Source organism: Puma concolor, chromosome B1, assembly GCF_028749965.1.
Source record: "Puma concolor isolate L17-30 chromosome B1, mPumCon1.1.hap2, whole genome shotgun sequence".
Taxonomy (NCBI): Eukaryota; Metazoa; Chordata; class Mammalia; order Carnivora; family Felidae; genus Puma; species Puma concolor.
This window is the reverse complement of record NC_141670.1, coordinates 8,657,274-8,669,975: the sequence shown is the minus strand read 5'-3', so window position 1 is coordinate 8,669,975 and position 12,702 is coordinate 8,657,274. Positions and strand designations below refer to the sequence as shown.

The following is a 12,702-nucleotide window of genomic DNA, read 5'->3' as shown; positions in this document are numbered from 1 at the left end:
TGACATGGAGAAGAATGAACCCGGACCACTTTCTTACACCATACACAAGATCAACTCAAAATGGATGAAAGACCGAAATGTAAGACAGGAAGCCATCAAAATCCTAGAGGAGAAAACAGGGAGCAACCTCTTTGAACTCAGCCGCAGTAACTTCTTACTAGACATGTCTCCAGAGTCAAGGGAAACAAAAGCAAAAGTGAAACTATTGGGACCTCATCAAGATAAAAAGATTCTTCAGAGTGAAGTAAACAATCAACAAAAGTAAAAGGCAACCAACGGAATGGGAGAGGATATTGGAAAATGACATATCAGATAAAAGGTTAGTATCCAATATCTATAAAAAGGTCATCAAACTCAGATCCAAAAAACAAATAATCCAGGGAAGAAATGGGCAGATGACATGAACAGACACTTTTCCAAAGAAGACATGCAGATGGCTAACAGACACATGAAAAGATGTTCAACATCACTCATCAGGGACATACGAATCAAAACCACAATGACATACTACCTCACACTTGTCAGAATGGCTAAAATTAACAACTCAGGAAACAACACATGTTGTCGAGGATGCAGAGAAAGGGGAACCCTTTTGGACTGCTGCTGGGAATGCAAACTGTTGTAGCCACTCTGGAGAACAATATGGAAGTTCCTCAAAAAATTAAAAACAAAACTACCCTACAACCTAGCAATTGCACTACTAGGCATTTATCCAATGGATACAAAAATGTTGATTCGAAGGGGCACATGCATCCCAATGTTTATAGCAGCACTATCAACAATAGCCCAAGAATGGAAAGAGCCCAAATTTCCATTGACTGATGAATGCATAAAGAAGATGTGCTATATATGGAATATTACTTGACAAACAAAAAGAATGAAACCTTGCCATTTGCAGCAACATGGATGGAACTACAGTGTATCATGTTAAGGAAAATAAGTCAGTCAGAGAAAGATAAATATATGATTTCCCGTATATGTGGAATTCAAGAAACAAAACAGATGAACATAGGGGAAGGGAAGGAAATATAAGATAAAAAGGAGAGGGAGGCAAACCATAAGAGACTCTTAAATACAGAGAACAAACTGAAGGTTGCTAGAGGGGAGATGGAGGGATGGGTTAAATGGGTGATGGGCATAAAGGAGGGCAGTTGTTGGGATGAGCACTGGGTGTTATACATAAGTGATGAATCACTAAAATCTACTCCTGAAACCATTACTATACTATATGTTATCTAACTTGGATTTAAATAAAACATAAAAAATAAAATAAAATAAAATAAAATAAAATAAAATAAAATAAAATAAAATAAAATAAAATAAAAACTCTATTGCTAAAAAATGCTAACCATCATCCAAGCTTTCAGAAAGTTATAATTACTCACCACAGATCACCATAACAAATATAATAATAATCACAAAGTTGAAATATTGTGAGAATTACCAAAGTTGACCCAGAGACACAATGTAAGCACACGCCTTCGGAAAAATGGTGCCTACAGACCTATTCGAGGCAAGGTTGTCACAAACCTTCAATCTGTTAAAAAAATGCAATAAAGTGAAGCCCCCCCAAAATGAGGTCTGGCTGTAAAAACATTTCCAGTCTCCATTCTTGCCAGAGCTACAGAATTTAATTTTCTCCCTTCTAATCAAGACTAACCTCCTTGGAAAACTTTGGAAATGTTTCTGCCTTCCTCTCGGATCTTCTGAGTTCAACTAGCAGATGACTACAAAATACTCACTATTAAATACAATCCTTCTGTTACATTTCCTGTCACAAACAATGCTAGATACGTGCAATCATTTTTCCAAATTTTATCCAAATAAATGAGATTAAAACATTTTTTTGATTTTTTTAATGTTTATTTATTTTTGAGAGAGAGAGACACACATAAATATGTGAGCGGGAGAGGGTCAGAGAGAGAGAGGGAGACACAGAATGTGAAGCAGGCTCCAGGTCTGAGATGTCAGCACAGAGCCTGATGCAGGGCTTGAACTCACGAACAGTGAGATCAGACTTGAGCCGAAGCAGATACTTAACTGACTGAGCCACCACGTGCCCCAATAAATGAGATTTTAGTTATTTTTAAAAATATGAGTGTAAAACTATCGTTTAAAACTATTTTTTAAATCCTCCTTTTCACTAAGCATTTGCTATTAGTGGTACTATAATGCTTATTATTTAAATATATATATATATATATATATATATATATTTACACACACACACACACACACATATATATATATATATATATATATATATATATATATATATATATAAAATTAGTTGCTCACAGCCCTATCTACTAATTGTATGACCTTGGAAAACACTCTTCAAACTCAATTTTCTCATTGATAAATGGACAGAAATACTGTCTACTTGGTACACGTGTTGAAATGATTCATGAAGATAATCAATTTCATGCATCTGCCAAAGTGCCTAGAATGTGCTATGTATCCATTATTAGTTGCTAATTTTTAAAATTATTGCTAAATACCAAGGTGATTCTTTTATTTTCAGAATTATTTTATATATTGATGATTGCCGTTTTTTTTTTGTTTTTTTTTTTCGCTACTATACATTCTATCTAGAATTATATGAGAATGTCTTTTTCTGTACAATATACCAGTGCAGGGTATTAGAACTGAAAAAAAAAACATAAATTTGTTAAGATCTAAACAAATCAGACATTGAGAATGAATTCTTCCTAGCAAAAATGTTCTGTATATCCAAACAGCAGAAATATTTGAAAATTATTAGAATTCGTAGACTCTAGATTCTACATACTCTTGTGTTGTATTAAGTATACTATTCTTTATTCAACAGCATAGAGAAAAAATGCAACTTTGACTTTTGCTACTCCATATTTATTTTGGAGGTGATATAGTATATCAGCACAAAACATATACAAAAATAGAAGAAAGTACAATGATACAATATTTCACATATTTTCATTTTATTTTATTTTTTAACTTTTATTTTTTAATTAATTAATTAATTAATTTGAAATTTATTGTCAAATTGGTTTCCATACAACACCCAGTGCTCATCCCAAAAGGTGCCCTCCTCAATACACCAGCATTCTTCTCGAAGGTAGAACAAGCAATCCTAAAATTCATATGGAACCACAAAAGGCCCCGAATAGCCAAAGGAATTTTGAAGAAGAAGACCAAAGCAGGAGGCATCACAATCCCAGACTTTAGCCTCTACTACAAAGCTGTCATCATCAAGACAGCATGGTATTGGCACAAAAACAGACACATAGACCAATGGAATAGAATAGAAACCCCAGAACTAGACCCACAAACGTATGGCCAACTCATCTTTGACAAAGCAGGAAAGAACATCCAGTGGAAAAAAGACAGTCTCTTTAACAAATGGTGCTGGGAGAACTGGACAGCAACATGCAGAAGGTTGAAACTAGACCACTTTCTCACACCATTCACAAAAATAAATTCAAAATGGATAAAGGACCTGAATGTGAGACAGGAAACCATCAAAACCCTAGAGGAGAAAGCAGGAAAAGACCTCTCTGACCTCAGTCGTAGCAATTTCTTACTTGACACATCCCCAAAGGCAAGGGAATTAAAAGCAAAAATGAACTACTGGGACCTCATGAAGATAAAAAGCTTCTGCACAGCAAAAGAAACAATCAACAAAACTAAAAGGCAACCAACAGAATGGGAAAAGATATTTGCAAATGATGTATCGGACAAAGGGCTAGTATCCAAAATCTATAAAGAGCTCACCAAACTCCACACCCAAAAAACAAATAATCCAGTGAAGAAATGGGCAGAAAACATGAATAGACACTTCTCTAAAGAAGACATCTGGATGGCCAACAGGCACATGAAAAGATGCTCAACGTCGCTCCTTATCAGGGAAATACAAATCAAAACCACACTCAGATATCACCTCACCCCAGTCAGAGTGGCCAACATGAACAAATCAGGAGAGTACAGATGCTAGAGAGGATGTGGAGAAACGGGAACCCTCTTGCACTGTTGGTGGGAATGCAAACTGGTGCAGCCACTCTGGAAAACAGTGTGGAGGCTCCTCAAAAAATTAAAAATAGACCTACCCTATGACCCAGCAGTAGCACTGCTAGGAATTTACCCAAGGGATACAGGAGTAATGATGCATAGGGGCACTTGTACCCCAATGTTTATAGCAGCACTCTCAACAATAGCCAAATTGTGGAAAGAGCCTAAATGTCCATCAACTGATGAATGGATAAAGAAATTGTGGTTTGTATACACAATGGAGTACTACGTGGCAATGAGAAAGAATGAAATATGGCCCTTTGTAGCAACGTGGATGGAACTGGAGAGTGTTATGCTAAGTGAAATAAGCCATATTTTTTTAATTTTTAAAATGTTTTTATTTATTTTTGAGACAGAGTATGCACAGGGGAAGGGCAGAGAGAGGGAGATACAGAATCCAAAGCAGGCTCCAGACTCTGAGCTGTCAGCACAGAGCCTGATGCGGGGCTTGAACTCATGGACTGTGAGATCACGACCTGAGCTGAAGTCGGACGCTTAACCAACTGAGCCACCCAGGCACCCCTCACATATTTTCATTTTAAAACTTTTGACTATATTCTCTCTTTATTTGGAGAAGGTAGTAATATATCAGTAACAAACATATAAAATAGGAGAAATCACAAGAGTATAATATTTCACCTGTTTTCATTTTAAAACTTGACTAAGATATTCTAAGACATTCCTTGTATTTCTATCTTTCTTACAACATAAAGTGAAAGGAGAGTTGTGAATACTTTACTGCAAGACATACAACTTCTTTTGGTATTTTGGTATTTTGTTATTCTAAAATTTAAACAGTGTGGCCAGCTGAACATTATTTCATTTGGAACCCATTTCAACTCCTACTATGTTAATGCTTGTGACAAATGATATTGAACATCTTTCCATGTACTTACGTGACAATAATATGTTTTTTGTGAACTATCTGTCAAATCATTTGCCCATTAAAAAAATTAAGTTGTTTGTTTTCTTTTTACTGACTTTTGAAAGTTATTTATATTCTGGGTGCAAATCTTTGGGTGATTGGCAATGATTTTCTCTCAGGCTATACTTTCTCTTTTCATTCTCTTAAGGTCTTTTGCAGATGAGAAGTTTTTGATGTTGATTATGTCCAATTTAAATATATATGCCATATCCTTGCGGATTGTCTGTTTTGCTTTTCTATCAATTATCAAGAAGGAAGTGTAAAAGTCACCAACTGTAATTGTGGATATATCTGCTTTTATTTTCAGTTCAAGCAGATTTTGCTTTATGTATTTTGTAGTTCCATTTTTAGATGAAGACACATTTAAAACAGTTGTGTGTTATTAATGGATTGACCCTTTTATCTTTTTTAAATTCTAGTCATTTCCCTTCCTCTGAATTCAGTGTGATTTGATATTAATGCAAATAACCTCACTTCCTCTTGGTTACTGTTTGCATGGTATGTCATTTTCTTTTTGCTTTTAATCTACCATTAAAGAAAGTCAAGGCTGGATATTAGTTTCAGTTGTAAAAGCAGATTTTATTCAGCAGCTATTGCAATAGGGGAGAAGAGACTTAGTGCAGAAGTGGGCTCAATTTTGAATACAGCAGGGATAAGACGAGCTGGATAGCCAAGAAACAGGTTGGAGGTTAGTGGACAGAAAATTACTAAGAAGAGGGGCTCCTGGGTTGGAGGGGCTCTGACAGCTCAGAGCCTGGAGCCTACTTCAGATTCTGTGTCCCCCTCTCTCTCTGCCCATTCCCCACTCACACTCTGTCTCTGTCTCTCTCAAAAATAAATAAACATTAAAAACATTTAAAAAACATTTTTAAAAAATATGAAGAAGAAACAACAGTGATATGGGGGTTGGAGGATTCTGGCTAAAAGGACTCATAGATTCCTGCTGCAGGCAGGCCAGAGTAATGAGACATCACCTGGAGCATGGTAGAGAAGGAATTTGATCAGACATCAGGGGTGATCAGATAACAAGGGTGGGGTCTCATTTCATTTTTCTGCATGTAGTTCTTCAGTTTTCCCAGAACCATTTGTTGAAGAGGCTATCCTTTCCTTGTTGTATATTCTTGGTTCCTGTGTCAAATATTAGTTGGTCATATATGTGGGGGTTTGTTTCTGGGCTCTCAATTCTGTTCTATTGGCCCTCGTGTTTATTTTTATGCCAGTACCACATTGTTTTCATGACTATAGCTTTGTAGTATAGAACACGTCATGAATTTGCATATCATCCCATGCTAATCTGTTCTGTATCATTCCAATTTTAGTGTACATGCTGCCAAAGCGAGCATGCTAAAGCTTTGTAGTATATGTTAAAGTCAGGAAGTCTGATGCCTCCAGCTTTGTTCTTTCTCGGAATCGCTTTGGCTAGTCAGAGTCTTTTGTGACTCTATGCACATTTTAGGATTATTTTTTTCTAGTTCTATGAGAAACGACATGGTAGTTTTGATAGGGATTATCAAAACCCATAAATGAATCTATAGATGGCTTTGGGTAGTAGTGACATTTTAACAATATGAATTCTTCCTATCCAGGAATATAGTATGTCTTTCCCTGTGTTTGTGTCATTTTAGATTTCCTTCATCAAAGCCTAGTTTTCAATGTACAATTCTTTCATCTCCTCGGTTATATTTATTCCTAAGTATTGTATTGTTTTTGATGCTATTGTGAGCAAGATGGTTTTCTTTAACTCTTTTTCAGAATATTCTGTTGCTAGTGTATAAAAATGCAAGTGATCTCAGTATGTTGATTTTGTATCCTGCATACAACTTTACTGAATTGGTCTTTAGACCTAAGAGGTTTTTGGTGAAGTCTTTATGGTTTTCTACATATAAAATCATATCATCTACAGAGACAATTTTCCTTTTTTTTTGGTTTGTTTTGGATGCATTTGATTTCTTTTTCTTGCCAGATTTTCCCAGCCAGGACTTCTAGGAGTATGTTGAGTAAGAGTGATGAGAGTGAGCACCCTTATCTTGGTCCCAATCTTATAAGAAAAGCTGTCTATATTAGCTGTGAGCTTATCATGTATGGCTTTGTTATGTTGAGGTATACCCATTTTTATCCTAAGGGTTTTTATCCTAAGAGGATGTTGTATTTTGTCAAATGCTTTCTCTCCTTCTATTGAGATGACCGTATGATTATCCTTCATTTACTAATGAGGTGTATCACATTTATTGATTTGCATATATTGAACCGTCCTTGAATCCCAGGAATAAGTCCCTCCTGAGAGGGACACTCCTGAGAGTGTTTCATCCTTTAACAAGCTGCTGAATGCTGTTTGCTAAAATTTTGTAGAGAGTTTTTGTTTCTATCTCTACATCAGGGATATTGGTTTGTTTTCCTTTCTTGTAGTCCTTAACTGGCTTTGGCATCAGAGTAACATTGGCCTCACAAAATGAGTTTGGGAATGTTTATTCCTCTTCAACTTTTTGGAAGTGTTTGAGAAGGATTTGCATTAATTGTTCTTTAAATGTTCCAGTAAATTTACCAATGAAATCATCCAGTTCTGGGTTTTCTTCTATTGTGGGATTTTGGATTAATGATTCAACCTCCTTGTTCACTGTTGATCTGTTTATATTTTCTATTTCTTCATGATTAGGTCTTGGCCATTTCTTCTAGGCTATCCAAATGTTGGAGCACAACTTTATATTAGTCTGTTATGATCCTTTGAATACCTGTGATATCAGTTGCAATGTCTCCTCTTTCATTTGTTATTTATGAGTCTTCCTTATTTTTTCTTAGTCTAGTTAAAGACTGGCCTATTTCGTTTATCTTTTTGAAAAGCTAGCTCTTAGTCTTGTTGGTCTTTTCTATTGTCTTTCTGGTGTCCATTTACTTCTTTTCTGATCTTTCTTATTTCTCTCATTCTGTTAACTTTGAGTTTGGTCTGTTCTTTTGCTAATTCCTTGAGGTATGAAGTTACGTTGGTTATTTGAGATCTATTTTCTTAATGTATGTCTTTATCTGCATAAACCTCCCTCTCAGAGCTGCTTTTGGAGCAAACCCTAGCTTCTGATGTGTAGTCTTCCCACTTTCATTTGTTTTGAAATGTTTTTTGATTCCCTTTTGATTTCTTCCTTCACTCATTGCTTGTTCAGGAGTGGGTTGCTTAATACCCACTTTTAGTTAGACAAGCCAGAGATGTAAGTAAATTATTACAATTTAGTAATCTAATGCTAAATTACATGTACAAACTAACAGATCAGGGAATATAAGAGAAGGAGCAATTATGTGTGAAGAGGGGAAAGGGGGTGATTACAAAAGTGGTTGCATTTGAGTTTGTGAAAGTGAACAGAAGGGAAGAGAGACACTGTAGGCAGAATTCCTGTAGATTCACATCCATTCTCTTTCATTATTGCTTCTGCTGATGTTAATCATTACTTCTTTATGGAATTCATTATCCTTTCACATGATATAAAAAGTAAACTATTACGAGGATATATAATGTGGGAAAATGACAGATATGTGCCAAAGCTATGTATACCACTATTGAAGATATTCATCCTTGGTTTTCTGAAGAGAATATAGTTGTTTTTGGGTGGAAGTGTCAGTTAAGAATATCATTTTTTTTTAAATTTTTTTTTCAACGTTTATTTATTTTTGGGACAGAGAGAGACAGAGCATGAACGGAGGAGGGGCAGAGAGAGAGGAAGACACAGAATCGGAAACAGGCTCCAGGCTCTGAGCCATCAGCCCAGAGCCTGACGCGGGGCTCGAACTCACGGACCGCAAGATCGTGACCTGGCTGAAGTCGGACGCTTAACCGACTGCGCCACCCAGGTGCCCCAGTTAAGAATATCATTTTAACATCCTTACAGGTAGCTGATAACTTTAGCTGCTTGACCATTTCCTAGTTGTACACCAGCAAGTGTGAATAAATATAATAATTATGTAAATAAATATAAAAATAAATGATAAATAATTGTTTCACAGATACTTCTATTCTAGGATAAGTGACTTTGTAACTTTGTAGAAAAAGATTCCTATGTTCAAAACTCTTCTGACGCTCTAGATGAACCAGATTTATAAATGTATTATTTTTGGAGTCTATTATTTTCAAAATCTCCTTTTACTAAACTGAAAATTTGTTAGTCATCCGTCTTCTTAAAACTTATTGTAACGTTGGGACACCTGGGTGGCTCAGTTGGTTAAGTATCCAACTTGAGCTCAGGCCATGATCTCATGGTTCGTGGGTTCGAGCCCTGCGTTGGGCTCTGACAGCTGGGAGCCTGGAGCCTCCTTTGGATTCTATGCCTCCCTCTCTCCTTTCTCTCTCCCTCTCCTCCCTCTCTCTCCCTCTCTCTCCCCCTCTCCTGCTCGTGTTCTCTCTCTCTCTCTCTCAAAAATAAAATGAACATTAAAAAAAAGACATCTATAAAAGCGTACCTTTTATTTATTTTAAAAGTGTACCTTTTACGTTAGTTAAAAGAACTTTATGTATTACAGAAATAATTTGAAATTAAATAATATTTTAATGATATCATCTCTATATTCAGCATATGCTGTAAATAACCAATATTTCAGTACATTTTTCAGTTACTTCTTTTGATAGAGGTATGGGATTTTCAGGGAAAATGACTAGTGTTTACAACCTATTTTTAAAATTGTTTTTAAAAATATTTATTTATTTATTTATTTTATTTTAGAGAGAGAGAGAGAGTGCAAGCAGGATAGAGGGACAGAGGAAGAGAGAGACAGAGAGAGACAGAGAAAGAGACAGACAGAGAGAATCCCAAGCAGGCCCCATGCTCAGCACGGAGCACAAGTCAGGGCTTGATCCCACAGCCCAGAAATCATGACCTGAGTCAAAATCAAGAGTTGGGCATTCAACCGACTGCGCCACCCAGGTGCCCTTACATAAAATCTCTTTAAATGTTGTATTCAGGGGCGCCTGGGTGGCGCAGTCGGTTAAGCGTCCGACTTCAGCCAGGTCACGATCTCGTGGTCTGTGTGAGTTTGAACCCCACATCGGGCTCTGGGCTGATGGCTCGGAGCCTGGAGCCTGTTTCCGATTCTGTGTCTCCCTCTCTCTCTGCCCCTCGCCCGTTCATGCTCTGTCTCTCTCTGTCCCAAAAATAAATAAACGTTGAAAAAAAATTAAAAAAAAAATAAATGTTGTATTCAGAGTTGATGAACAGAGCTTGAGATCAATGGCCTTCAAGTTTGGTCCCTAGTTCTTAGGTCCTACCCCAGGCTTCCACGGCCCCCTGTACTTGTACCTCGAGGTGGTGGGGGGTGGTCTCTAGGCAGTCCTAGCCCTCCCTCAGTGGTAGACACCCTCTGTCTAGAACTTAGTGGAAGGCTTGAAGTTCCAGTATACCTAAAGCAAATTAACACTGCATGTTAACTAACTGGAATTAAAATAATAACTTAAAAAGAAAAAGATTCTGTCTATAGGGTTTCCTGATGTGGAGAGAGAATCAAGGAGATTATCCATACACATGCATATGAATTTGAAAATATTATCCTCAGAGATTCTCCTCTTGATTCAGATCTGTTTCTATGCTGTCCCTCTAGCCATCAACCCCTCCTTGGTCCTAAATAGAGAAAGAGGGACAGGGAGGGAGGAAGGGAGAAGATTCAAAGGGAACCATGTCTCCATCTCTCATCTCCCCTATGCTCACAGCAGTGGTAAGTGTGAATACAGATGTTTCCAGAGCTCTTAGAGAGCTTTTGCACAGACCAGTAAAAATTAAATAAACACAGAATAGTTTGAACCAGAAAATTCCCAAGTTAGATACTCCTCTCAAAATGACAAATTTGGCTTAGTATGTAGAACCAAAATAGAATTCCTTATAGATGTCTTTTGAACCTTAGAATATTTTCTGTATGAACAAATAAAGTTTTAATACTTACCTACAAGATCTATGAAAGACAAGTGACCTGGGATTTGGTCACAAAACTCACTATATAGGGAAAAACTATTACTCTGGTGGGTATTGTTGGTATAAAGGTCACAGAAATTATACTGGCTTTTTGATTACCTGTATTTCTTTTCTTCATTAATCAGATAACAAGGTACTGGGTGATTTGGATGTAGAAACAGATTCCCAGGCACCTGGGTAGCTCAATCGGTTAAGCATCTGACTTCAGCTCAAGTCATGATCTCATGCTCCATGAGTTCGAGCCCTGGGTTGGGCTCTGTGCTGACAGCCTGGAGCCTGCTTTGTACTCTGTGTCTCCCTCCTCTCTGCCCCTCCCCCGCTCACACTCTGTCTCCCCCTCTCTCTCTCTCTCTCTCAAAATAAACAGACATTAAAAAAAAAAAGATTCCCACACATGGTATCTCCAGTATTTTTCTTGGACATAGCAAACTGTGAATTTAAACTTCCAGTGAATATGCTATTTAGATTCCAGCCTATTGTCTTTTCTTTCGGCTGGGGAGTCTGAAATAGAAAATATGGATGTACTTTCATGCTATAAAGCACCATTGTTGGCTTTTTTTTCACATATTGTGGATATAATTTTCCTATTCTTATATTTTTAATTAATTAATTGATTATGCAATCTCTATACCCAATGTGGGGCTGGAACTCATGACCCTGAGATCAAGAGTTGCCTGCTTTTCTGGGCTAGCCAGGCACCACTACAATTTTCTTGTGTTTAATTCACCTCTCTTTTTTGACAGAGGTATATTCTTTTCAATGTACTGATTAACAAAATAAATTTCCATAGAGTATTGTGCTCCAATCTGTCTTCATTTGTTTTTATTAAGATGGTGTGTGGTTTCCCATTCTCCTGCATTTCTGCTTTATGACTGTATCCATTTTCATAATTACTTAACTCTATTATCATTGTTGAAAGATTCGTACCCATTCAGGTAAGATATATTTTCAAGGTTTTTGTTATTTTTTTTCCCTTTAACCTCATAATATTTCACGTTAGTCAAATTACCTACAATTACCTTCAAATTGCCTTCAATATTTGGGGGCAAAGAGATTTCCAAAGCAATCCTAGAGGCAATACATCATTCCAAAAATTTTAAATTAATCCCATTTATCTTTTATGACAAAAACAGTTGTGGAAAAAACGTAAAAAGGATGAAGAGTGTTTTGAGGTGACTGCATGACAACTTGCCATCGCTACTCAATGTGTAGCTATGGTCACTGATGTGCGGATTCCTGTTCATGCATCCAGCAACGTCCCCCACAAAAGTCGTATTTCCAGGGAACTTTGGCAACTAAAAACACAATGCCATATAAGAGCGATTAGGAGCGCTTTGATTTTGGAGCTTTAAGTTTTAGAGAATTTGACTTTGTCTTTGGTAGAGGGTTGAATAAAGAATTAATTGCGGACTTGGTTTTCATGAAGTAGTATTTTGACATGTTAGAGTTATACCTTTAAAATCTTTTATTTTTACTTAAAGAAAAAAATTTTTAATATTTCCCTATTTTTGAGAGAGAGGGAGAGACAGAGAGTAAACAGGGGAGGAGCAGAGACAGGGAGACAGAAGGAAAAGCAGGCTCTAGGCTCTGAGCTGTCAGCACAGAGCCCTACGTGGGGCTCAAACTCAAGCCATGAGATCATGACATGAGCCAAAGTCGGACGCTTAACTGACTGAGCCACCCAGGCGCCACCCCCCCCATTTTTTTAAGATTTATTTATTTTTGAGAGGGAGAGAGCATGAGTCAGGGAGGGGCAGAGAGAGAAGAACACACAGAATCCAAAGTAGGTTC

General features: G+C 37.0%; 1 pseudogene; it reads right to left on the bottom strand.

Annotated features, from left to right (window-relative positions):
- Window positions 1-6,220: 6,220 nt before the first annotated feature.
- LOC112870081 (U6 spliceosomal RNA) lies at window positions 6,221-6,315 on the bottom strand (annotated as a pseudogene).
- Window positions 6,316-12,702: the final 6,387 nt, after the last annotated feature.